The sequence below is a fragment of the Mesoplodon densirostris genome, chromosome 4, assembly GCF_025265405.1.
Source record: "Mesoplodon densirostris isolate mMesDen1 chromosome 4, mMesDen1 primary haplotype, whole genome shotgun sequence".
Taxonomy (NCBI): Eukaryota; Metazoa; Chordata; class Mammalia; order Artiodactyla; family Ziphiidae; genus Mesoplodon; species Mesoplodon densirostris.
The window spans coordinates 124,595,773-124,622,325 of record NC_082664.1 but is presented as its reverse complement, the minus strand read 5'-3'; the positions used below and the strand labels follow the sequence as shown (position 1 = coordinate 124,622,325).

The window sequence follows — 26,553 nt, the reverse complement described above, 5'->3', positions numbered from 1 at the left end:
AATGAGGAAAGGGACCCCAAAGGTTATACAGGTAGCATTTGATAGCTTATTATTATGTCTTTGTAGAAAAGTTACAGAAATGTAGTTAATAATTGCATAGGCAGGTGGATTTTTAATTGATTAATGAATGGGCTGATGTTAAAATTAAACTGCATTTCATTCTTAGTGGTGAGCCTCAAGATGCTGTCTTCCCCCATGTCCTTTTAAGATGTTTTTCGTAAGTTATTCTCAAAATTGTGAGGGAGTGCTAGTATGTTATGTGACAGAATCAGGATCCTCCCCAGCCCACTTTATTTTTAATAATTAGAACGGTGGACTGTATCTAAGAAAATATTTGTTATAATAATTTTATTTATTTATTTTTACACTTAAAAATTATTTTATTTATTTATTTATTTTTGGCTGCGTTGGGTCTTCGTTGCTGTGCGCGGGCTTTCTCTAGTTGCGGTGAGCGGGGGCTGCTGTTTGTTGCGGTGCGCAGGCTTCTTATCACAGTGGCTTCTCTTGTTGCCGAGCACGGGCTCTAGGCGCACGGGCTTCAGTAGTTGCAGCATGCAGGCTCTGTAGTTGTGGCTCACGGGCTATAGAGCGCAGGCTCAGTAGTTGTGGTGCACGGGCTTAGTTGCTCCGTGGCATGTGGGATCTTCCCGGACCGGGGCTTGAACCCGTGTCCCCTGCATTGGCAGGCGAATTCTTAACCACTGCACCACCAGGGAAGTCCCTATGATAATTTTATTTTTGGTGTGTTAATATTTTGGTGTGTTAATAGGGACAAACAAAGCCCTATAATTGAATATTTTTTTTAAAAAATCTGCACAAATACAGGGTTGGAGACTAGGAGGGCTAACAGCAGTAGGTGTAGGTGTATTTTTTTTTTCAAAGCAGGTGTGTGCCTGGGTGTGTCTTCTTATTTGTCTGAAGTTGGTGAGTCCATGGTTTATTATAACTGCCCTAAAGGCTAACACCCGTTTAACAGTGTTATTTTGAGGCATGTTGTCCAAAACGCAGTTGATTTTCCTTTTCTACTTTGCATTTAGCTTAGTGCAGTCAGTTCTGTTTGCCACATTTTAAGGAGGACATTGATAGACAGTGTGTTCAGAGGAGAGTAATTGGAATGAAGCAGTGTCTTGAAACAGATGCTTGCACGATAATTGACATATTTGAGGTTTTCAGCCTGGAAGAAAGAAGACTTCAGTGGGGTATATGGTAATGCTTTTCAAATTGGGTAATTGAATGATCTTTAATATTCTTCCTGACTCAAATATGTGATTCTGTGAAACACATGAAGGAATGGCATGTGGAAGAGGGATTAAACATATCTTTTGCATCCCCAGAGGGTAGAACTACGAACAATGAGTGAAAGTTAGAGGAAGGGAAGTACTGGTACTAATGAGGATGTTTTTAACAGTTAAACTGAAAATAGTGTGGACATTCTGTCATTGAGGCATTAAAGCATGTATTGAGTACAGTTTACTCAAGCTATCCCGTAAGGACTTTTCCAACTCTAACCTTTAAAAATTTTTTTATTGGTTATAATTCCCCATAGCAAAACTTTCTGTTGGCTACCTCACTTATTCTCAACATCTTATGGTTTCATATAGTATCAAACGTTAGTATATAATAATAATATTATTATTATTATGCACATTTAAACAACAGTAGAGCATGTTTTCACTTTCCAGATTGACAAAGATTTAAATGTTCAGTAATGGCAAGGATGTGTACAATCACTGTGTCTCATACACTGTAGGTAGGAATGTAAATGTGTGCAGTTTCTTTGCAGGGCAAGTTGGCTTTACTTATTAATAAAATGATAAGACATATTATTGGGTGAAAAAAATAAGTGGCAGGACAATGTTTATGTATGCTTACATTACTGCAAAACAGTTGTGTATGTGTGGGTTTAAATAACATACATATTCACACATTAATAAACAGTTATGTTTCTGTGTGCATAGACTTTTCTGGAAAAGAGTTAGGAGATTGGAAGTCTGAGATCTCAGTAAGACTGGTTTGGTTTAGTTGTGTACACTTTTATACTTCTTGATTTTTTTTTCTTTTTTCTTTTTTGAAAAGTGTATTGTAAAAATATTTTTTTACTTTGAAGTAATTATAGATTCACAGGAACTTCCAAAATTAGTACAGAGAGGTCCCATGTGTCTTTCATCCAGTTCCCCTCAGTGGTAACATTTTATTTTATTTTTTTAAATTAATTTATTTTATTTATTTATTTTTGGCTGCATTGGGTCTTTGTTGCTGCGCACAGGCCCTCTCTAGTTGCAGCGAGTGGGGACTACTCTTTGTTGCGGTGCACAGGCATCTCATTGCAGTGGACTCTCTTGTTGCAGAGCACAGGCTCTAGGCGTGCGGGCTTCGGTAGTTGTTGCTCTCAGGCTCTAGAGCGCAGGCTCAATAGTTGTGGCACATGGGCTTAGTTGCTCCGTGGCATGTGGGATCTTCCAGGACCAGGGCTCGAACCCATGTCCCCTGCATTGGCAGGCGGATTCCTAACCACTGCGCCACCAGGGAACCCCCAGTGGTAACATTTTAAATAACTGTAGTACAGTATCAAAACCAGGGAATTGACTTTAGTACAATCCACAGATCTTATTCCTTTTTCACCAGTTTTACATGTGTTCTTTTGTGTGTGTAATTCTTTGCAGTTTTATCAAGTGTAGATTTGTGTAATCACCATCACAATTGAGATACAGTACTATTCCATCACCAGAAATATCCTCTAACCTCTGGCAACCACTAATCTGTTCTCCATTACTGTTTTGTCATTTCCAGATATTATATAAATGGAATCATACAGTATGTAACCTTTGAGACTGGCTTTTTAAAAACTCTGCATAATTCCCTTGAAATCCATCCAAGTTGTTACATGTATCAATAGTTCCTTTTTATTGCTGAACAGTATCCCATGGTATAAATGTATGAGAGTTTGTTTAATCTTCACCCACTGATGGACAGTTTGAGCAGTTTCATTTTTGGCTATTACAAATACAGCTGCTATCAACATTTGTATACAAGTTTTTGTGTGCACATGAGTTTTCATTTCTCTGGAATGAGTGTCTAGGAGTGTAAATTCCAGGGTAGTATGGTAAATATATCTTAAAAAGTGTTAAGTGTATTTTAAGAAACTACCAAACCATTTTCCAGAGTGGTGTACCAATTTATGTTCCTATCAGCATTGTATTAGAGGTCTAGTTTTTCTATCTTCATTATTAGCATTTGGTATTGTCACTGTTTTTTATTTTAGGTGTTCTAATAGATATGTAGTGGTATCTCATTGTGTCTTTAATTTTCATTTCCTGATGACTAATGATGTTGAACTTATTATATTTGCCATCTGTATATCCATTTTGGTGAAATGTCTCTTCATGTTTTCTGCTCATTTTTACTTGAATCTTTGGTTTTTTACTCTTGAATTTTGAGTTATTTATATATGCTAGATATGAGTCCTTTGTCATATAAGTGGTTTGCAAATATTTGTCTATTTTATCTAAGTTGTCAAATTTATTGGCATAAAGTTGTTTATCATGGTTTGTTATCCTTTTAGTATCTGTAGAATCTGTAATGATGTCTCTTCTTTCATTCCTGATATTGGTTATTTGTGTATTTCTCTTTTTCCTGATCATTCTGGTTAGAGGCTTACTAATTTTATTACTCTTCTCAAGAGCCAGCTTTCGAGTTCATTGATTTTCTCTATTTCTATTTTCTGTTTTGTTGATTTCAGCTCTGATCTTTATTATTTCCTTTCTTCTTTTTACTTTGGGTTTACTTTGCTATTCTTTTCTTTTTTCTTTTTTTTTTTGCGATAGGCGGGCCTCTCACTGTTGTGGCCTCTCCCGCTGCGGAGCACAGGCTCTGGACGCGCAGGCTCAGCGGCCATGGCTCACGGGCCCAGCCGCTCCGCGGCATGAGGGATCCTCCCGGACCGGGGCACGAACCCGCGCCCCCTGCGTCGGCAGGCGGACTCTCAACCACTGCGCCACCAGGGAAGCCCTGCTATTCTTTTTCTAGTTTCTAAAAGGTAGAAGCAAGCATTCATTGCTGTCAATTTCTCCTTAAATACCTCTTTAGCACAGTCCCACAAATTCTGATGTGTTTTGCTTTTCTTTTCATTCAGTTAATAATTCCTTTTAGTTTACCCCCCACCTTTTTTTTTTTGTGGTATGCGGGCCTCTCACTGTCGTGGCCTCTCCCGTTGCAGAGCACAGGCTCCGGACACGCAGGCCCAGCAGCCACGGCTCACGGGCCCAGCTGCTCCGCAGCATGTGGGATCCTCCCGGACCGGGGCACAAACCCGTGTCCCCCGCATCGGCAGGCGGACTCAACCACTACGCCACCAGGGAAGCCCTACCCGCCTTTTTTTAAATCCATGAATTATTTAGAAGGGTATTCTTTAATTTCCAGATATTTGAGGATTTGCCTATAATCTTCTTGCTGTTGATTTCTAATTTGATTAAATTGTGGTCAGAGAAGATACTTTGTACGACTTGAATCATTTTTAATTTATTTAGCCTTGTTTTATTTCTTAGAATATGGTCTCTCTTCATAAAGTCTCTGTGTACTCTTGAGAAATATGTGTATTCTTCTGCTATTGGGTAGTAGTGTGTTTTAGAAATGTCAGTCAGATAAAGTTCATTAATAGTGTTGTCAAATCTACTATATCCATGCTTTCATTTCTGGTTTTTGTCTTTTTGCCTATTTGTTACATAAGTTTTTGAGAGAGAAGTATTGGATAATTGTGGATTTGTCTATTTTCTTATACAGTTCTATCAGTTTTTGCTTCATGTATTTTGAAGCTCTGTTATTAGGGGCATAAACATTTAGGATTATTATGTTTTTAGGATGAAATTACTCACCTATCATTATGAAATGACTGTCTTTATTCCTGTTTATAGTCTTTACTCTAAGAATTTGTCTTACATTAATATAGCCATTACAGCTTTTTTTTTTTTCTGGTATATATTTTCCCATCTTTTTATTTTTAACCTACTTGTGTCTTTATATTTAAAGAGTTTCTTGTAGGCAGCTTCTAGTTGGGTCATGCTTTTAACCCAGTCTGATAATATCTTTTAAATGGAGTGTATAGACCATTTACATTTAATATGATCATTGATGTGATTATGTTTGAGTCTGTCATCTTGCTATTTGTTTTTTATTTGTCCTATTTGTTCTTTGTTCCTTCATTCCTCTTTTTCCTGTCCTCTTTTGTATTAGTTGAGTATTTTCTATGATTCTATTTGATCACATCAGTTACCTTATTAGCTATAACTACTTATTTGGTTATTTTAGTGTTTGCTTAGGGTTTTTAGTACACAAATGTTTATAATAATACATCTTTATCTGCTTTCAAAGAATATTATACCACTTCATATATAGTATTGAACCTTAGAAAAGTATACTTCCATTTCTCTTCTGTTAGTCTTTATGCTATTGTTATGATACATGTTACTTTTAAATATGTTATAAACCCTCAGTACATTGTTATTTTAAGCAGTCAGTTATTTTTAAAGAGATTTAAATATTAATATATATTTATCTTTGAAATCACCATATCTAGTGTTCTTCATTCCTTTATGTAGATCCATATTTGTATCAAGATTTATTTTCTGTCTGAAGGATTTCATTTAACATTTTTGGTAATGTGGGTCTGCTTGTGATGAATTCTTTTCATTTTTGAATGTCTGAAAATGTCTTTATTTTGCCTTCATTTTTGTTTGTTAGTTTTTCTCTTTTTTTAAAATTAATTATTATTGGTGTGGTTGCTTTACTTTTGCCTTCATTTTTGAAAGATAATTTTTCTGGGTATAGAATTCTATGTTGATTTTTTTTTCTTTCAGTACTTTAAAGATGTTGCTCCAGTGTCTTCTCACTTACATTGTTTCTGTGAATCTGGTGGTGTCCTTATTGTTATGCCTCTGTACGTAACATGTCTTTTTTCCTCTAGCTACTTTTAAGATTTTCTCTTTATCAGTAGTTTTGGGCAATTTGATTATGATGTATGTTGATGCAGTTTTGTTGATATGTGTGTGTGTGTGTGGTAGGGTTTTGTTGAGCTAGTTTATAAGGCCTTTCTTGGCCTTTATACTATTGTTATCATCAATTTTACTTTTATATATGCTATAAAACCCTAGCTAGCTTTATAATTTTCATTAAGTTTGAGAAGTTTTGCCATTATTTCTGCAAATTTAAAATATATTTTGCTCCTCCCTTTTGGGGACTCCAGTTACCCATATATTTGGCCACTTGAAGTTCAGTGGTTTACCTATGTTCTTTTTTTTTTTTAATTCCTTTTTTCTCTTTCTTTCTTTTAGATAGTTTCTGTTCCTGTGCCTTCAGGTTCACTAATCTTTTCTTCTGTATTGTCTATTCTGTGCTAATCTCATCTAGTGTATTATCATCTTAATCACTGTACTTTTCATTTCTAAAATTTCTATTTAAAAAATATCTTCCATGTCTCTGCTAAACTTTTTGTATATGTGGAATGTGGTTATAACGACGATTTTAGTGTCCTTCTATCTTAATTCTAGTATCTGTGGCAGTTCTGGGTCTTTCAAAAAATCATTGTAGTAAAATACACATAACATAAAATTTACAATTTTAATAATTTTAAGTGTACAAATCAGTGAAAGTTAATACACTAACAATGTTGTGCAGCCATCACCCTTATCTAGTCACAGTCATTTTATAACTTCAAAAAGAAGCTTGTACCCTTTAAACAATCATTCCCCATTCCCCCTATCCCCTCAGCCCCTGACAACCATTAATCTACTTTCTGTCTCCATGGATTTGCCAATTCTGGATATTTCATATAATAGAATAATGCAACATGTGTCCTTTTATGTCTTCTTTTGCTTATCACATTGTTTTCGAGGTTTATCCATTTTATACCATGTATCACCATGTTATTCCTTTATATGGCTGAACAATACTTCCATGTATGGATATAACACATTTTGTTTATCTGTTTGTTCATTGATGGATATTTTAGTTATTTCCACCTTTTGGGTATGGTGAATGCTGCTGTTATAAACTTTTTTTGTAAATTTTTTTGTTTAAACACCTATTTTCAATTTTTGGATGTATTTAGTTAGGAATGAAACTGCTGTGTAATATGAAATTATGATTACCTTACTGAGGAATTACTATACCATTTTCCATAGCAACTATAACATTTTATTTTCTCACCAGTAATGTATGAAGGTTTCACTTTCTCTACATCCTAGCTGTTATTTTTGTTTTTGAAATTATAGCCATCCTAGTGGGTATGAAGTGCTGGCTTACTGGTGGACGGAGGCAGGGTCCTGAAGACTCCGGAGCTGTTGCCCACCCACTGGCAGGTGAAGCCAGGTCCTGGGGTTAGTGCTGGAGTCTGGCTGCAGAGCCCAGGGATCCCAGAGTTCATTTCAGATTGTTGGGGCAGGGGTCCTGACACAGTTGAGTTTGGGGTCTGCGGTGTCCGGAAGCTTGAGTTGGCCTGCAAGTGGACAGGGCCCAACTGGTTCCAGGGTAGAGTCTGGCCTTCTCTGGGTGGGCTGGGTCCACAGGCTGTGGGATCTTAGTTTTCTTGCATCTGTTGTATGTCCCTGGTGGGTGAGGTGGGTCTAGAGGTTGGTGCAGGCTTCCTGGAGGGAAGGGACAGTGTCTGCCCACTGATGGGTGGAGCTGGGTCTTGGGCCTCTGGTGGGCAGGGCTGTGTCTAGGGGCATTTCTAGAGGTGACTGTGAGCTCAGGAAGTCTTTAGGCAGCCTGTCTGCTGGTGGGTGGGGCTGTGTCCCTGCCCAGTTACTTGTTTGGCCTGAAGCATCCCAGCACTGGCACCTATGGGCTGTTGGGTGGGGCGAGGTCTTAGCAATAATGAGCCAAGATGGCAGCGTTCATGTGGTAGAATGTTCCAAAATATGACTGCCACCAGTGTCTATGTCCCCAGGGTGAGCCACAGCCATCTCCCACTTCTCCAGGAGATTCGCCAAGACCAGGAGGTAGGTCTGGCTCAGGCTCCTGTTAAATAACTGCTTTTGCCCTGGGTCCTGGTGCATATGAGATTTTGTGTAGACCCTTTAAAAGTAAAGTCTCTTATTTCCCCTAGTCCTGTGGGGCTCCTGAAATTAAAGCCCTGCTGGCCTTCAAAGCCAAATATTCTGGGGGCTCATCTTCCCAGTGCAGGACCCCTGGGCTGGGGAGCCTGTTGTGGGGCTCAGAACTCTCCTGTGGGAGAACCTCTGCAATAGAATTATCCTCCAGTTTGTGTGTTGCCCACCTGGGGGTATGGGAATTGATTATATTGTGAGTTCACCCCTCCTACCCACCTGTCTCATTGTGGTTCCTTCTTTATGTCTTAAGTTGTAGAAGACCTTTTCTGGTAGGTTCCATTCTTTTTCATCCATGGTTGTTTTGCAGATAGTTGTGATTTTGGTGTGCTTGTGAGAGGAGGTGAGCTCAGGGTCTTTCTACTCAGCCATCTTTACCACTCTCCTGTTGGGAGGTCTTTGGTTACTGATTCAATCTCTTGTTATAGTTCTGTTCAGATTTTCTATTTCTTTTTGAGTAAATTTTGGTAGATCATGTCTTTCTGGGAATCCATCCATTTTATCTAGGTTGTCTAATTTATTCACAATCAGTTGTTCACAGTATTCTCTTATAATCCTGTTTATTTCTTAAAGGTCAGTAGTAATGTCCCTTAATAATTTCTAATTTTCATAGTTTGAGTCTTCTCTCTTATTTTCTTAGTTAGTCTAGCTAAAAGTTTGTCGATTTTGTTGATCTTTTCAAGAACCAGCTTTTGGTTTTGCTGATTCTCTCTATTGTGTTTCTATCCTGGAAAATGTTCCACATGGATTTGAGAAGAGTATTCCAGAATGCACTATTCTGCTGTTGTTGAGTTGAGTGTTCTGTATGTGTCTGTTAGGTCTAGTTGGTTTATTGTGTTGTTCAACAAGTCTTCTATTTTCTTATTGGTTATCTGCCTGGTTTTTCTTTTTGAAAGTGAGATATTTTTGAAAGTTTCCAGCTATTATTATAGAACATTTCTCACATCTATTTTGTCAATTTTTGCTTCATATATTTTGGAGATATATTGTTAGGTTCATATGTTTATGTTTGACATATTTTCATGTTGGATTTGCCCTTTTATCAATGTATGATGTCCTTATTTGTCTCATAACTATTTTTTTTTTTTTGCGGTATGCTGGCCTCTCACTGTTGTGGCCTCCCCCGTTGCGGAGCACAGGCTCCGGACGCGCAGGCTCCGGACGCGCAGGCTCAGCGGCCATGGCTCACGGGCCCAGCCGCTCCGCGGCATATGGGATCCTCCCAGACCGGGGCACGAACCCGTATCCCCTGCATCGGCAGGCGGACTCTCAACCACTTGCGCCACCAGGGAGGCCCTGTCTCATAACTATTTTTGACTTAAAGTTTATTTTGTCAGATATGAGTATAGCTACCCCAGCTCTCTTCTGGTTACTGTTTGCATGGAATGTCTTTTTCTATCTTTTCACTATCAACCTATTTGTGTCTTTGGATCCAGAGTGAGTCCCTTGTAGACAGTATATAATTGGATCACTTTTTAAAATCTATTCTACCAATCTCTGCTTTTTGATTGAAGAATTAAACCATTTACATTTAAAATAACTATTCAGGGCTTCCCCGGTGGCGCAGTGGTTGAGAGTCCGCCTGCCGATGCAGGGGACCACGGGTTCGTGCCCCAGTCTGGGAGGATCCCACATGCCGTGGAGCACCTGGGCCTGTGAGCCATGGCCGCAGAGCCTGTGCGTCTGGAGCCTGTGCTCCACAATGGGAGAGGCCACAACAGTGAGAGGCCTGCGTACCACAAAAAAAAAATAATAATAAATAAATAAATAAATAAAATAAGTATTCATAGGTAAGGTCTTCTTTTTAATAAAAAAAATCATATCTTTTTTGTTCTTCATTTCCTCCATTACTGCCCTCTTTTGTGTTTAGTTTATTTTTTCTAGTGTCCTATGTTGATTCCCTCTCATTTTATTTTTTAGTTCTTTCCCTTAACTCTGAGGATTAAGGCTATATTGACCTCAAACTTATAAGAAACTAGTTTGGATTCATAACAACATAGCTTCAGTAGTATTCAAAAACTATTCCTATATAGCTCCAACCTCCCTCTTATTGTTATTGTCAAAAATTACTTATTTGTACATTGTGTGTCCATTGACCTAGAGTTATAATTATTTTATACATTTGTCTTTTAAATTATATAGGGAAAAAAGGAGTTAAAAATCACAAATACAACAATGCTGGCTTTTTAATTTATCTATGTAGTTATTTTTACTAGAGTTCTTTTTTGTATGGCTTTGAGTTACTGTCTAGTTTCCTTTCATTTCAGCCTGAAGGACTCTGTTTAACATTTCTCGTAAGGCAAGTCTACTGGTGATGCTTTTATTTACCTGAGTATGTATTAGTTTCTTCTTCTTCTTTTTTTTTTTTTGGCTGCACCACGTGGCTTGTGGGATTTAAGTTCCCTGACCAGGGATCGAACCTGGGCCCCAGCAGTGAAAGTGTTGAGTCGTAACCACTGGACTGCCAGGGAATTCCCAGTTCCTTCATTTTTTGAAGGAGAGCTTTGCTGAATATAAACTTTTTCATTTATAGAGTTTTTTGAAAAGCACTTTATAAGTATATCATCCCACCATGGGTTCTGATGAGAAATTAACTGTTATCTTATTGAGGATCCCTTGTATGTGACATCTTGCATCTCCCTTACTGCTTTCAAGATTGTTTCTTTGTCTTTATCTTTGGACAGATTATATTGGGTTGGCAGTATGAGGATCTCTTTGAGTTTATCCTGCTTGGAGTTCTTTAAGCTTCTTGAATATGTAAATTTACAGCTTTTATAAAATTTGGTAAGTTTTTGGCTAGTATTTTTTCCTGTATTCTTTCTGACCCTTTGCCTTTTTTTTTCCCCACTAGAACTCCCTTTATGTATACATTAGTATGTAAGATGATATCCCACTGGTTCTGTTCATTTTTCTTCGAAGTTATTGTACTTTTCAGCTCCAGAATTTTTATTTGGTTCTTTTTTATAATTTATATCTCGTTATTAGTGTTCTCTAGTTGATGAGATCTCATTCCCTTGGTTTCCTTTAGTTCCTTGTCTGTGATTTCCTTTCGTTCTTTGAGCATATTTGAGACAGTTGATTTAAAATCAGTTAGTCTTAAGACAGTGTACAGATTCAAGGCAATCCCTATCAGAATACCAATGGCATTTTTCACAGAACTAGAACAAAAAAATTTTAAATTTGTATGGAAGCACAAAACACCTTGAATAGCTAAAACAATCCGGAGAAAGAAGAACAGAGCTGGAGGAATCATGCTCCCTGACTTTAGGCTATACTCCAGAGCTACAGTAAGTGTGGTACTGGCATAAAATCAGACACATAGATCAGTGTAACAGGATAGAGAGCCCAGAAATAAACCCACACACTTATGGTTAATTAATCCACAACAAAGGAGGCAAGAATATACAATGGAGAAAAGACAGTCTCTTCAGTAAGTGGTGCTGGGAAAACTGGACAGCTACATGTAAAAGAATGAAATTAGAACATTTTCTAACACTACATACAAAAATGAACTCAAAATGGATTAAAGACCTAAATGTAAGACCAGATACTATAAAACTCCTTGAGGAAAACATAGGTAGGACACTCTTTGATGTAAATTACAGCAATATTTTTTGGATCTGTCTCCTAAAGTAAATGAAATAACAGGAAAAATAAACAAATGGGACCTAATTAAACTTAGAAGCTTTTGCACAGAAAAGGAAACCATTGACAAAACGAAAAGACAACCTACTGAATGGGAAAAAGATTTTTACAAATTACATGACTGATAAGGGATTAATATCCAACATATATAAACAGCTCAATACAAATCAACATAAAAAAACAAACAACCCGATTAAAAAATGGGCAGAAGACCTGAATAGATATTTTTCCAAAGAGGAAATGTAGATGGGCGACAGGCATTTGAAGACTCTCAACGTTGCTAATCATCAGGGAAATGCAAATCAAAACCACAATGATATATCACCACACACCTGTCAGAATGGCTGTCATCAAAAAGAACACAAGTAACAAATGTTGGCAAGGATGTGGAGAAAAGGGAACCCTCATACACTGTTGGTGGGAATGTCAATTGGTGCAACCACTGTGGGAAAACAGTATGGAGGATGCTCCAAAAATTAAAAATAGAACTACCATATGACTCAGCAATTCCACTCCTGGGTTTATATCTGAAAAAAACAGCAACAGTAGTTCAAAAAGATACATGCACCCCATTGTTCATAGCAGCATTATTTACAATTGCCAAGATATGGCAACAACCTAAGTGTCTATCAACTGATGAATGGATAAAGAAGATGTGGTGTATATGTACAGTGGAATACTACTCAGCCATAAGAAAGAACAAAGTTTTGCCATTTGCAGCAACATGGGTGGACTGGGAGGGCATTATGCGAAGTGAAATTAAGTCAGACAGAGAAAGATAAATACTGTATGATACCACTTATATGTAGAATCTAAAAAATATAACAAACTAGTGAATATAACAAAAAAGAAGCAGACTCACAGATATAGAGAACAAACTAATGGTTACCAGGGGAAGAGGGAGAGGCAATATAGGGGTGGGGGAGTGGGAGGTAGAAACTACTGGGTGTAATATAGGCTCAAGGATGTATTGCACAAGATGGGGAATATAGCCAATATTTTGTAGTAACTGTAAATGGAAAGTAACCTTGAAAAAATTAAAAATTAAAAAAAGTCAGTTAGTCTAATATGTCTGTCTAATGTTAACCTTCCTTAAGGACACTTTCTGTTTTTTCCTTTCCTGTGAGTAGACCATACTTTCTTGTTACTTTGCATGCCTCATTATTTTTTGTTGAAAACTGGACATTTTTAATATGTGAACATTTTTAATAATGTGGTAATTTTAGAGAACAAAGTCTCCCACCACCCCAGTATTTATTGTTGCTGCTTGTTATGGGTTGTAGTTTTTTGTTTTTTAGTTATTTTTCTAAACTATTTTTGCAAAGAGTATTCTTTTTCGTGTATGGTCATTGACATCTCTGTTCCATTAGCTTAGTGGTCAGCTAGTTATCTGACAGATTTCTCTAAACACCTGGAGCCAAAAAGAAAACAAAAACAATATCCAAACAAACAAAAAATTTTCTTCTGGACTTTGTAGACTGACTTTGAGTTGGGGGTGCTCCTTCAGTGCTTAGTGAGGCTGTTTACAGTTCCTCACTTTTTGCTTACATGGAGCCTAAAAATGAGCGAGAGGTGAAAGCTTAGGATCTTTTTAGCTATATTCTGACATGCATCTAGCCCTGGACATGTGTGTGGCCTTCTAGATTCCCCAGTTCATAGGAGAGCTTCTCACAGCTCTGTCTCCTTCCCTACCGTCTTCCTAGGCTTCTTGCTCTGTTGGCTATTTAGCCGCTCTGTTGCCCCAGGTAACCACGGATACGCCTTTAAATGTTTTCAACAGATGCTGTATGGGAGGCCACCTCAGCTCTGAGGGAGTTCCAAGGGTGTGCAAAACACAGACAAGCCCCTGAGCCATTCCTTCAGGAAGCCACCAGACAGGTTAAAACCCACAACTATACTTTTTGAGAACAAGGTTTTATTGCTCCATCTGGCACCAGCAAGTCACACCAGTAATGTGGGCTGCTTTCCACAAGTCTACCTCTGAGCTGGAGGATGGGGGATGGTAGGCTGCTAAACCAGAATGCCACAATGCTTTTGAACTTTTGAATGTCTTATTGAACTATGTAAACTTTTTTCTTCATAAGCACTCCTGTGGTTGTTGTACATTTTTGATTAATTTCCAGAGTTTAAAAAAGTTGATTCTAACAGTTTTTGCCAGTTTACTTGTTGCCTTAGAGGAGGGATGGATCCTTGAGCTGTCTGCTCTTCCATTTTCAGTAATACCACTCCTTCTGGGTCAGTTTTGATTATTCTTCTAATGACAGATCATCTTTTTCTATCTTATTTTATGCCTGCTAGTCAGATGGCAGAAAGTATGAATTTTTCTTTTTTGATGCTAGATAGTTTCATGTTAACATATTTTTGTTAGGTTACTTTCCATCAAGTTACTTGAAAACAGTTTGAGCCTTTCAGTTCTTGCCTTTGTGATTTGTTAGTTGGGCCTGGAACAGTGCTCAGACAAGAGGCAGTATTCTCCACTACTGAGTCAAGACTTTCATGAGTAGTATACCCAATCCATGACTTATGGAGTTTTTCCAGTCTGGCTGGTGGGTACAGACACTGTTCTGACCCCATGTGTGTGCTGGGACTGTTTTGTCTAATCCTTTCAGATGGTTCTTTCCTCATCTTCCAGTAGTTTCCTCACATGCAAGCACTGCTTAGTACTCTGCTGAATGCTTGAGAAGAATCCTTTGCAGATACCTGATGTTCTCTCTGTACTCGCTGTGTACTTCTCTAGTACTCTATTCTGTTAACTCTAGTTGCCTTGGTCTTTTAGACTTTCAGCTCCATCTTAACTCAGAGAGTGTGCTGTGCTTTGCCTCAGTTCTCCCTCCCTGCACCATGGGTTGGAAACTCTCTCAAGGCAGGAAGGGAAGATGGGACTAATAATAGGACTCATCCTTAATTGTTTCTCATTTCAGGGATCACTGCCCTACATAGCCTGATAGCCAATGTCTTGAAACTATTTAATATATTTTTTTCTATTTTCAGACTAGAGAGTAAATTTGGTCCCTGTTACTCTATTTTGGTTAGAAATGGTAGATTTTAGTTATTTTTTTTAACTGTGTCAGTACATTTTGACAAGGCAATGAGCCTGAGCCCATGTGAACTGAAAATGTGTTTGTACATATATGTTGTTTACTAGTTTGCTTAGGTAATGAATTCTATATCAGGGGCTATACATGGACCTGGATTAAATAAAACAGTAGTTCAGAGTTGCAGTCTTGCTAAATATGACACATTTACAAAAAGGCCTACTACATATAAAAAAAGTTGTTCTGAAATTTGCTCAAAATGAGTTACTCTGCTATGTTCATAATATGTTAATTGTGTCCCTTGGGTGTAACACATTTGAGTATGTTTTTAAAATTATAGCTAAAATAAAGGAGTGAAATTCAAAGTAGATCTTTGCAAAACACCTGAAGTACTTCCATAGAATAGTTTAGAAACCACTGATAATCTAGTTTGAACTTTTTATTTTGCACATGGAGAAAACAATACCTAGGGAGACTGTTGAGTTGCACAAAGTCATACAACTGTAACAAGAACCCAGTGTTCCCAAATTCTTTGTTACTGTTTTTCTGATAAACTGTAAGAAAGTTCAGTAACAGTTTTCAGTAATCAATGTCCTGGTCAAAGGAGTGGGTATGCTAAATTATTCTATCTTAAAAATCCAACATGTTTCAACAGTGATTAAAATCTAACAGTTTATCTTTTATTTTTGAAAAACCTCAGTGAAAATTCCTTTTATTAAAAAAACAGATTATTTTTTGCCGATGAATTTTGGAGATCGAAAAGACTGAATTTTACAACCTATGTAATGATGTATCTGCAGTAGATGTGAATGAAGTTAAAAGTGCTCCTTTTGAGAAACTTGTTAAAGGATGGATTTTGAGACCAGTGTGTTTTACTTTATTGGGGAGCCCTAAATTTCTTAATTGAATCAATCTATGCAGCTAAAGTAAATTGGTTTGATTCATGAGAGAATGCTACTATGTCACTGCTCTATTTTTAAAATCTGTCTTTAGATCCTTGAATAACATTGGTCTTGCAGAAGCTTTGAATCTTTTTCCTGCTGTTGGTTCTTCTGCTCCTACCTTTCATAAATACACCTCTGTAATAAAAGGATAACTTCAAAACATTTTATACCTGTATTAGTTCTTACTTCATAGTACTGATTAATAAGTCTATTACATTGAATAGTCGCTAGATGCATTGATATACTCATGCCATGGAATTTTTTTAGGTGTATTAAGAAGCATGAAATTCTCTTAAGAATGTTGTAATAGAGTATGTATGTATAGGCTCCTCTTATGAATGGGAATGTTATCATTTATTAGTGATAAGAGGCAAAACATACCAAAAAAAGACTAGAAACAAAATTAAAACAGAAGAAAGAATTTTGTCATTTAAGGGGAAGGAAAAGATTTTTTTTTCAAAATTAGTTTTTAGAATGTAGAAGCATTTGTGTGAATACTAACTATATAACATTTAAATAACCACACAACATCTGCGTGCAACTGAATTAAAGTATTTACATTTTGCCACTATAACCTCACTTGTTTTTTGCAGTATTAATCTTATTATCAGTTTACTGGAATATATTTGTAGGACACAAAAATCAGCTGTATTTCCTGCCTCCAAAACCAACCACTGTTTACTCTTGGGTTTTTTTTCTTCTATTATTTTTCCTGTGCACTGTTTTTTATCTGTGCATTTAAACAAACAAAAGGTATTATTATGCATGTATAATTTTTTATCCTGCTTTTTACCAATATTCATGAACATTTTTACATGTGATAAAACATTTTTGAAAACAAGTTTTTTTCGATGTTTGTCCAATATTCCATTGTCTAAATTTATAGTAAATAAGCCATTTCCCTGCTGTTGAACAAGCAATTTCACCAGTGACCAAGGACTGAAAATAAAATATAGCTGTGCTTCCATGGGGGACATTCAACTAAAGTGAATGACTGTAACTTCTTTCTTTTCTCCTGGTGCCATATGCTCTCTGTCTTTGCTTCTTTCTGCATGCTTGCTCCATTCTTCTTTTTTTTCTGCAGTGTAGGTCCCTCTGTATACTCATAGTATCTGTTACCTCATAACTTTGGGTTGTACGTAACTTTGGGTTGATTTGCCCTGGCACTAACTCCAACTCTGAATATATTTCCTCTTACTTCCAAGATCACTGTATTTAACTTAGTCATTCTCTTTGTGTCATTTTCCAAATTATAGGGAGAGAGACTGTAGCTCATTTGGTTTAGGTGAACCAGGTGACTTGGTACATAGGGCTCTACCATCCAGGGGTTGAGCAGGGTGGGTTCTCTAATATGGGAGTGTAAGCCAAGAGGCAATTATTGGTATATTGACTATAGTCTTTTAAGAAAGGCTGACTATATGCTCCTTGAGGGTACATTCAGTACCTTGCACTTAGTAAGATCTCTATAAAAAGATTTAAGGGGGCATTTTTGCTTTGTATCTGGTGATATAGGGATTTTGCATAATACTTTATTAATATGGGACTTCAGGTGTATAAGAAGTTACTCTTTAAACTTGATTATTAAGTTTGTTTCATATAGCTATCTGTGAAAGTTGTGACAGGTATATTAGTTACTACTGTTATGGCCACATAGTTCTGCTTGCTGTTGTGACCTTTGGTGTCTGTGTCAATTGACAAGTAAAGTGAACAATGGGAAATGGCTTATTTACTATAAATTTAGACAATGGAATAAGCAGAACCACCAGGAGATATATTTAAGTACATAGTATATTAACACGTGTGTATATAGTATATGTAGTAGATATACCAGATTGTGTGTAGTGTAGTGTATAGTGTATGTATTGTATATGCTTATTTTATGAATTTTTTGTGTCAGAGGTATATGTACTAGGTATCATTTTATGTTGTGGACACCTATGGTACTTTATATTCCTCTTACTGCATGCTATAGACTGAATGTTTGTGTCTCCCCAAAATTCATATGTTTAAACCTAATCCCCAGGGGGAGGATATTTGGAGGTGGGGCATTTCAGAGGTGATTGGGTCATGAGGGCAGAACCCTCATAAATGGCATTAGTATCCTTATAGAAGAGACCCCTGAGACGTCCCTCGCCCCTGTCTGTCATGTGATGGCAAAAGACCATCAGTGAACCAGGAAGCAGGCCCTCACCAGACATAGAATCTGCTGGTGCCTGAATCTTGGTCTTCCACCCTCCTGAACTGTGAGAAATAAATATTTGCTGTTTAAGCTACCCAGTCTGTGGTAGTTTGTTATAGCAACCCAAACAGACCAAGACACTGAATTTAAGATATGATTTGTATTTTAAGATGTATGAAACCACTAATTGTTATCCCTCCATTTAAACTTCATCATGGCAGGGACTATGATTTATTCATTAAAAAAAATACTCCTATTTCTTTAGGTACATTTAGGAATTTGTCAGATGAATATTCAAAGATTATTTTGTTGGGTCGTTGGTATCCTTTGTATTTAAATCAAAACAGAACAAATTTAAAAACCTTTATTTTCCCTTTTAGGAAACCTAAGGCTAATAATCTGTTTTGTAAAGTTTTTTAAAAAGGTAAAATGCAAACTTATGTGAACTTCATTTTGCTTTTATTTCTATTGTTAAATTGCCTTGAATGCATTTTACTAAACATTTACTGTTCTCAGTCCAAACCACCTTCCTGGGAGCAAATCTTTTCTTAAAGAAAAATGTCAGGCTAGAGTCAGATAATAATTGTCTTTCCTTTTCTAAACAGCATTAATATCTGTGATGCCATATGTTGTAGTCTGGAAAATGTGGTATTGATGTTGAACTATGATTTTAAATGATATAATTACATATTATAGAATTTACTATTTTAGAAACAAGGTAAATCACTGTGGCGGTTCTTAGGTGCAGTGCTATAGTTAGCCATCTGATTAGTCATGGGATTATGAAGAACTATAAAATTTAAATTGTAGTGAAATGTGTTCTGGAGTCATTCATTAAATTTTTAAAAAGTGCTGATTCAGTCAGTACCACATTAGAAAAGAGTAGAAAGTGCAACTTTAGAATGGTTTCCTTAAAAAGTTTGCTTGCAATCACTTTCTTCATAGACTTCGAGAAAATTTTAAAAGTTGCAACCCAGAAGGAAATTTTATGTATAATATCAGGGAGTTCACATATTCTCCAAATCCTTTCCTTGGACCCCAAGTTAAACACTCATATTGTAGGTTTTAGGTCTGTAACTTGTCTATGAATATAATCTGCTAAATCAGTCACCGTCTCTGGTTCTTGGGCCTCAGTATTGTCATAAGCAAAACAGAATAGTTTGCTTCCTAGCACTTGTTTCTGTTTGACTTTCTTGCATATTCATTTCAACAAATATTTTGAGACTCTACTGAGAATAAATTACTGTGCTAAATGCTAAAGGTATTAAGATGGAGAAGATGGAGTCCTTGGATGTAAAGAGTATATAGGCTTATGGGGAGATAATAGAGATATACAAACAATCCTGAACAAAGGACAGAACTTGGCAAATACCAAAAGAGCAGAACATATTTATTGCTTTGAGAGCTCAGGGTGATCAAAGATTAGAAAAGAGGGATCAGAAAAATCTTTATGGAAACAGCATTAGTATAGTTATTAGTTGAACTAGCTCTAGTTCTAATCCTGCATAAACCAGCTGCTAACTAACGAGATATGTTTAAAATAAGGAAGTTGGGAGAGAGATTTTCATTGGCCCCTTTCAATATAATCTTGATACTGTGGATAATTGGATATCATCCTTGAAGGAGGGAAATGATTTCATTTACTTAGCAAATGTTTGTATGACCACTTTATGCCAGGCACTCCCGTAGGCCCTGGAAATACATCAGTGAACGAAACAGATAAAATTACCTACCCTCATAAAACTTACATTTTAGATGGGATGATAACAAAAGATAAGTAAATATACAGCATGTCAGATGGTAAATAATAAAGAGAAAAAATAAAGCAGGGAAGGTGGACTAGAGCATGGGAGGAGTTGCACTTCAAAGTATAGCTAGGAAAATTCACTGCTGAAGGCGACATTTAAATGACAACATGAAGGCAGTCTGTGAATGAGGTATGCAGACCAATGCAAGGATTCTAGGTCTAGGGAAATAGCAAATGCCAAGTCCTTGAGGCTGGGGCATGCCTGAGGTATTTACATTCCAAGAAGTCTGTTTGGCGTGGAGTAAAGGAGTAAATGGAGGATGAAGTCAGAGCGTGGTGGTGGTGGGTGGATGGTGGTTAGATCAAGCAGGGTCTTATATGATATTTTAAGGACCTATGCCTTTAGTCTAAGTGGTAAGTGATATAGAAGGACAGTGGGTGGATTTGAACAGAATAGTGATGTGGTTAGGCTTCCCTTTTAAAGAATCATTCTGGCTACTGTCTTGAGAATAGACTGAAGAAGGACAAGGGCAGAAACTGTAAAGCCACTTAGGAGGCTGTTGCAATAATCTAGGTGAGAGATGGCAACTTAGACCAAAATGGTAGCGGTGGAAGTGGTAAGTAATTGGTGTTTTGAAGGTAGAGTCAACAGGAGTTGTTGCGAGGGGGAGAAAGAGGGAGACAGAGTGAAGGAAGGAAGGAAGTTAAGGATGGTACAGAGTGCTTGGCTTGAGCACCTAAAAGAACAGAATTACCCATTTGCTGTGATGGGTAAAACTGTGGAGAAAAAGATTTGGGGGGAGAAAAGTTTGATTTTGGACAACGTAAATGTGAGATATGCAGTAGGTGTCTAAGTGGAGAGACTGCTGAATGTATGAGTCTAGAGTTCAAGGGAGATGTATGGGCTAAAGATTTAAGTTTGGGGATTATGTCTAGATGGTGTTTAAAGAAATCAGACCAGATGGCTTCACCAAGGGAGTAAGGGTAAATAGGCAAAGGTCCCAGGACAGATATTTGGGGCACTACAGTGTTTAGCCGGTTGAGCTGGTGAAGATCATCCCAAATAGAAGCATAGAAGGTACTAATTTTGGAGAACAGCAAAAATTATAGTGCAGTTTTGGAATTTGAGTTTTACCCCTGTTTGATGTCTTTGTAGCCTTATCCCTTTTCATAGTACTTAGAATTTACAAGCATTCTCTGTATTTCAGCATCCAGAAAATTTCAGCCCCAAGACTGAAATCAGCAGGGCCTTGGTTTATTATTTCCTAGGACTCATCCTGAAACATTAACAACGATTTTTATTGAAGCTTCCCAACCACCTCCTCAATTTAGTCGCAGCTCTGGGCATGCAGTGCAGAATAATGATGCCTCCCTGGTGAACCCTGCATCCCTCCAAGTTTTTCAGGACTATCCAAATCAGAGAAAAATTATAATTATAAAAAATAAGCATAGAGTTTCCACTTCTTTTCCAGTTCTATAATTTGTTTTATCTATTTTATATTACTACATCTAAATTACCTACTAATAACAGTGTTCTTAAAATCTTTTTAAAAGTTCAAGAGCTCATCTTGGTTCTTAGGTACCTTTTGTAGTCCATCAGCTAGGTGTATTAATTTCAATGTCTGTTTCAGTTAGCCTTCTTTCAGCTCTAAGTATCAGAAAGCCCAGTTCAAACAGCTTCACGCTATAAGGAAATTTGTAGGTTAACGTTAAGTGGAAGTCCAGAAGCACGGTAGGCTTCAGAATTAGTTGGTCAGTACCTTAATGAAGACACCAAGGATTCAGATTCTATTGTTCCACTGTGCACTCCTTAATGCTGGCTTTATACCAAGTAGGATTCTCTTTGTAGTTGTCTTATGGTTGCCAGGAAGGAACCATATGTTCTACAAATAAGAAACAATCTGGCCTCCTCTTATCAGAAAGGACAGACTTAACCAGAAGCTGCCAGAAAACTTCTTTTCATATCTCACTGGCACAATTTCTCCTCACGTCTGAATCAGTTTCTGGCAGTGGGATAGGCCCATCTTTGAGCTGAAGTCAGTTCTCCAGGTTGCTGCCACTTAGAATCAAATGGCATTGGAATGGATGTTGGAGCAGTAACAGTGTCTGCTTTGGTTGTGTCCTAGTGCTCTGAGATTTTTTAATCCATTCTTTTTCTGTTGTACTCCTATAATGAGTCAAAATATGCTAAGTCATCTTTATGGGTATAATTGCCCATGTTCAGAGCTTTCTATCACATAAAGCAATACGGCAATATTAAGCATTTCTGTCTATAAAAAGAAAAAAAAAGAGTAGCGAAAAGACTGAAGATAGTTGGCAAATTTGAGTCTGTATCTCCTTGTAACCCATAATATTTAAACTCTTTTACCTCCACGTAATTGACTTAGTTACCATTTACATAGAGACTTTAGTGATTTGATTTGTATCTCCTTTCTCTCTTCAAAAGTCGCCTGGAGCATTGTGTTAAAGTAGAAAGTGAACTGGGTTATGATTAAGGTTCTTTTTAATTCTAGCTTCACAACTTTCCAGTTATGTAATTATGGACAAATCACTTCATCTCTCAGACCTTCAACTGCCTTCTCTATAAGCTGAGATAATAGTACCTATCTTCTCACCAAGTTGTTCTTATGGGAGTTAAATAAAGTGATGTGATTTTCAATTCAAGGAATTGAAAAGTATAGACTAGCATACAATTTTAAATGTCTTAATTATTACATTAATGAAAAAGACTTAAGGGGAGGAGAACTAAATAACACAGGAGATTCTGGTCCTAAAAAGCAAATAATTGATCTTAGATTCTGCGTATTCTGGACGTATCAGTAGATGATAAGGGATGTGTGTAGCTTTTTTCACATTAGATGCTTAGTGAATAAAATAGGTTTATCATAGAACAGCTATTTGGATACTTGATTCTAGCTAGTGTACCCTACCAGCTACTTTTCAGGTAAGTATTCCCCAGAATTTGTTTACTTCAAATTTTTGCTGTGTTTTTTTGTTTTGGTTAAAGATGTTTTTGAAGATAACAACTATGGAGTAAATTGTAAACTAAAGTGCTTTATGTGGCTTCGAGGGTATGATGGATACATTTATTTATTCCAGTTATCGACTATTTTCTCATATGCACTTTGTTGTCTTCCTTTTTAGACCATTATTCTTTATAAGAACCCTGAGGTTTCACACAGAAATGTGGGTGGAGTTTTGTTGTTATTACTAAACTGAGAACTCTAAAAAGCAAAACTTTGTATTTAGAGTTGAATGAAGTTAAGATGATGATAAGGAATTTGACTTTTAAAATACTATTTATTTATCATGTCTTAGGTTACTGTACATAATGAACCTGAATGTGTTAATAAACTATAGAGTATTAAATAGTTTCTCTTTGTGTCTTATTACTATTGGTGAAACAGCATTTGTGCTTCTTCAATTGATATCGTTCAACTTTTTGTTTTGAGGTAGTTGCTGTTATCATATTAAATTTGGGGCAGTACCCTTTTCTAAATGAGAAGACCAGCCTTACAGTATGTCTTCTTTTACATGGGAGATAATGTGTATTGGCTTACACACATAAGAAGCGAACTAACAAATGTTGACTTTGTTACTATGCACAAGCATACCAAGTAAATAACATTTATGTCTCCCAATTTTGTGGATGTTTTTTAGAATTGGTATTATTTTGTCCTGAAATTTATGGTAGAATTCACCAACGAAGCCAGTTGGGCTTCGATTTCCTTTATGGGAAGATTTTAAACTATAATTTCAAATTCTTTAATAGTAAAGCATTATTTACTTATCTTTTTCTTCCTAAGTGAGCTTTGGTAGTTTGTCTTCAGGGAATTTGTCTATTTCATCCGAGTTATTAAATTTATTGACATAAAGTTGTTCATGACAGTCCCTTCTTTTTATGTCTGTGATTTCTCTCTCTCATTTCTGATACTGATATTTTGTCCTGCCTGCCCACACCCCACCCACTCCTCCCCAGCTGGAAGTTTATCAATTTTACTGATCTTAAAGAACCAGCTTTTGGTTTTATTGACTTCTTATTTTTTTTATTTTTAATTTAATTTAATTAATTTTTTTATACAGCAGGTTTTTATTAGTCATCCATTTTATACATATCAGTGTATACATGTCAATCCCAATCTCCCAATTCATCACACCACCCCCCCAACCCCCTGCCACTTTCCCCCCTTGGTGTCCATATGTTTTTTCTCTACTTCTTTGTCTCAATTTCTGCCCTACAAACCAGTTCATCTCTACCATTTTCTAGGTTCCACATATATGCGTTAATATACAATATTTGTTTTTCTCTTTCTGACTTACTTTACTCTGTATGACAGTCTCTAGATGCATCCACGTCTCTACAAATGACCCAATTTTGTTCCTTTTTATGGCTGAATAATATTCCATTGTATATATGTACCACATCTTCTTTATCCATTCATCTGTCGATGGGCATTTAGGTTGCTTCCATGACCTGGCTATCGTAAATAGTGAACATTGCGGTGCATCTGTCTTTTTGAATTATGGTTTTCTCTGGGTATATGCCCAGTAGTGGGATTGCTGGGTTGTATGGTAGTTCTATTTTTTGTTTTTTAAGGAACCTCCATACTGTTCTCCATAGTGGCTGTATCAATTTACATTCCCACCAACAGTGCAAGAGAGAGCACCCACCCTCTCCAGAATTTGTTGTTTGTAGATTTTCTGATGAAGCCCATTCTAACTGTTGTGAGGTGATACCTCATTGTAGTTTTTTTTTTTTTTTTTTTCTTTTTTTTTGAGGTGTGCAGGCCTCTCGCTGTTGTGGCCTCTCCCGTTGCGGAGCACAGGTTCCGGATGCGCAGGCTCAGTGGCCATGGCTCACGGGCCTAGCCACTCTGCAGCATGTGGGATCTTCCTGGACCGGGGCATGAACCCATGTCCCCTGCATCGGCAGGCAGACTCTCAACCACTGCGCCACCAGGGAAGCCCCTCATTGTAGTTTTGATTTGCATTTCTCTAATAATCAGTGATGTTCAGCAGCTTTACATGTGCTTCTTGGCCATCTGTATGTCTTCTTTGGAGAAATGTCTATTTAGGTCTTCTGCCCATTTTTGGCTTGGGTTGTTCTTTTAATATTGAGCTGCATGAGCTGTTTATATATTTTGGAGGTTAATCCTTTGTCCGTTGGTTCGTTTGCAAATATTTTCTCCCATTCTGAGAGTTGTCTTTTTCGTCTTGTTTATGGTTTCCTTTGCTGTGCAAAAGCTTTTAAGTTTCATTAGGTCCCATTTGTTTATTTTTGTTTTTAATTCCATTACTCTAGGAGGTGGATCAAAAAAGATCTTGCTGTGATTTATGTCAAAGAGTGTTCTTCCTATGTTTTCCTCTAAGAGTTTTATAGTTTCTGGCCTTACATTTAGGTCTTTAATACATTTTGAGTTTATTTTTGTGTATGGTGTTAGGGAGTGTTCTACTTTCATTCTTTTACATATAGTTGTCCAGTTTTCCCAGCACCACTTATTGAAGAGGCTGTCTTTTCTCCATTGTATATCCTTGCCTCCTTTGTCATAGGTTGGTTGACCATAGGTGCATGGGTTTATCTCTGGGCTTTCTATCTTGTTCCATTGATCTATATTTCTGTTTTTGTGCCAGTACCATATCGTCCTGATGACTGTAGCTTTGTAGTTATAGTCTGAAGTCAGGGAGTCTGATTCCTCCAGCTCCATTTTTTCCCTCAAGACTGCTTTGGCTATTCGTGGTCTTTTGTGTCTCCCTACAAATTTTAAGATTTTTTGTTCTAGTTCTGTAAAAAATGCCATTGGTAATTTGCTAGGGATTGCATTGAATCTGTAGATTGCTTTGGAGAGTATAGTCATTTCCACAATATTGATTGTTCTAATCCAAGAACATGGTATATCTCTCCATCTGTTGGTATCATCTTTAATTTCTTTCATCAGTGTCTTATAGTTTCCTGCATACAGGTTTTTTGTCTCCCTCAGTAGGTTTATTCCTAGGTATTTTATTCTCTTTATTGCAATGGTAAATGGGAGTGTTTCCTTAATTTCTCTTTCAGATTTTTCATCATTAGTGTATAGGAATGCAAGAGATTTCTATGCATTAATTTTGTATCCTGCAACTTTACCAAATTCATTTATTAGCTTTAGTAGTTTTCTGGTGGCATATTTAGGATTGTCTATGTATAGTATCATGTCATCTACAAACAGTGAGAGTTTTACTTCTTCTTTTCCAATTTGTATTCCTTTTATTTCTTTTTCTTCTCTGATTGCCGTGGCTAGGACTTGCAAAACTATGTTGAATAATGGTGGTGAGAGTGGACATCCTTGTCTTGTTCCTGATCTTAGAGGAAATGCTTTCAGTTTTTCACCATAGAGAATGATGTTTGCTGTGGGTTTGTTGTATATGGCCTTTATTATGTTGAGGTAGGTTCCCTCTATGCCCACTTTCTGGAGACTTTTTATCATAAATCGGTGTTGAATTTTGTCAAAAGCTTTTTCTGCATCTGTTGGATGATCATATGGTTTTTATTCTTCAGTTTGTTAATATGGTGTATCACATTGATTGATTTGCGTATATTGAAGAATCCTTGCATCTCTGAGATAAATGCCACTTGATCATGGTTTATGATCCTTTTAATATGTTCTTGGATTCTGTTTGCTAGTATTTTGTTGAGGATTTTTGCCTCTATATTCATCAGTGATATTGGTTTGTAATTTTCTTTTTTTGTAGTATCTTTGTCTGGTTTTGGTATCAGGGTGATGGTGGCCTCATAGAATGAGTTTGGGAATGTTTCTTCCTCTGCAGTTTTTTGGAAGGGTTTGAGAAGGATGGGTGTTAGCTTTTCTCTAAATGTGTGGTAGAATTCACCTGTGAAGCCATCTGGTCCTGGACTTTTGTTTGTTGG

The 26,553-nt window shown here is 36.9% G+C and overlaps 1 protein-coding gene across 1 annotated transcript in view; it reads left to right on the top strand.

The window, feature by feature from the left end:
* The window catches only part of GLCE (glucuronic acid epimerase), a 119,231-nt gene that overhangs the window by 13,009 nt on the left and 79,669 nt on the right, over positions 1-26,553 (top strand). The gene's annotated exons all lie outside the window — the stretch shown is intronic.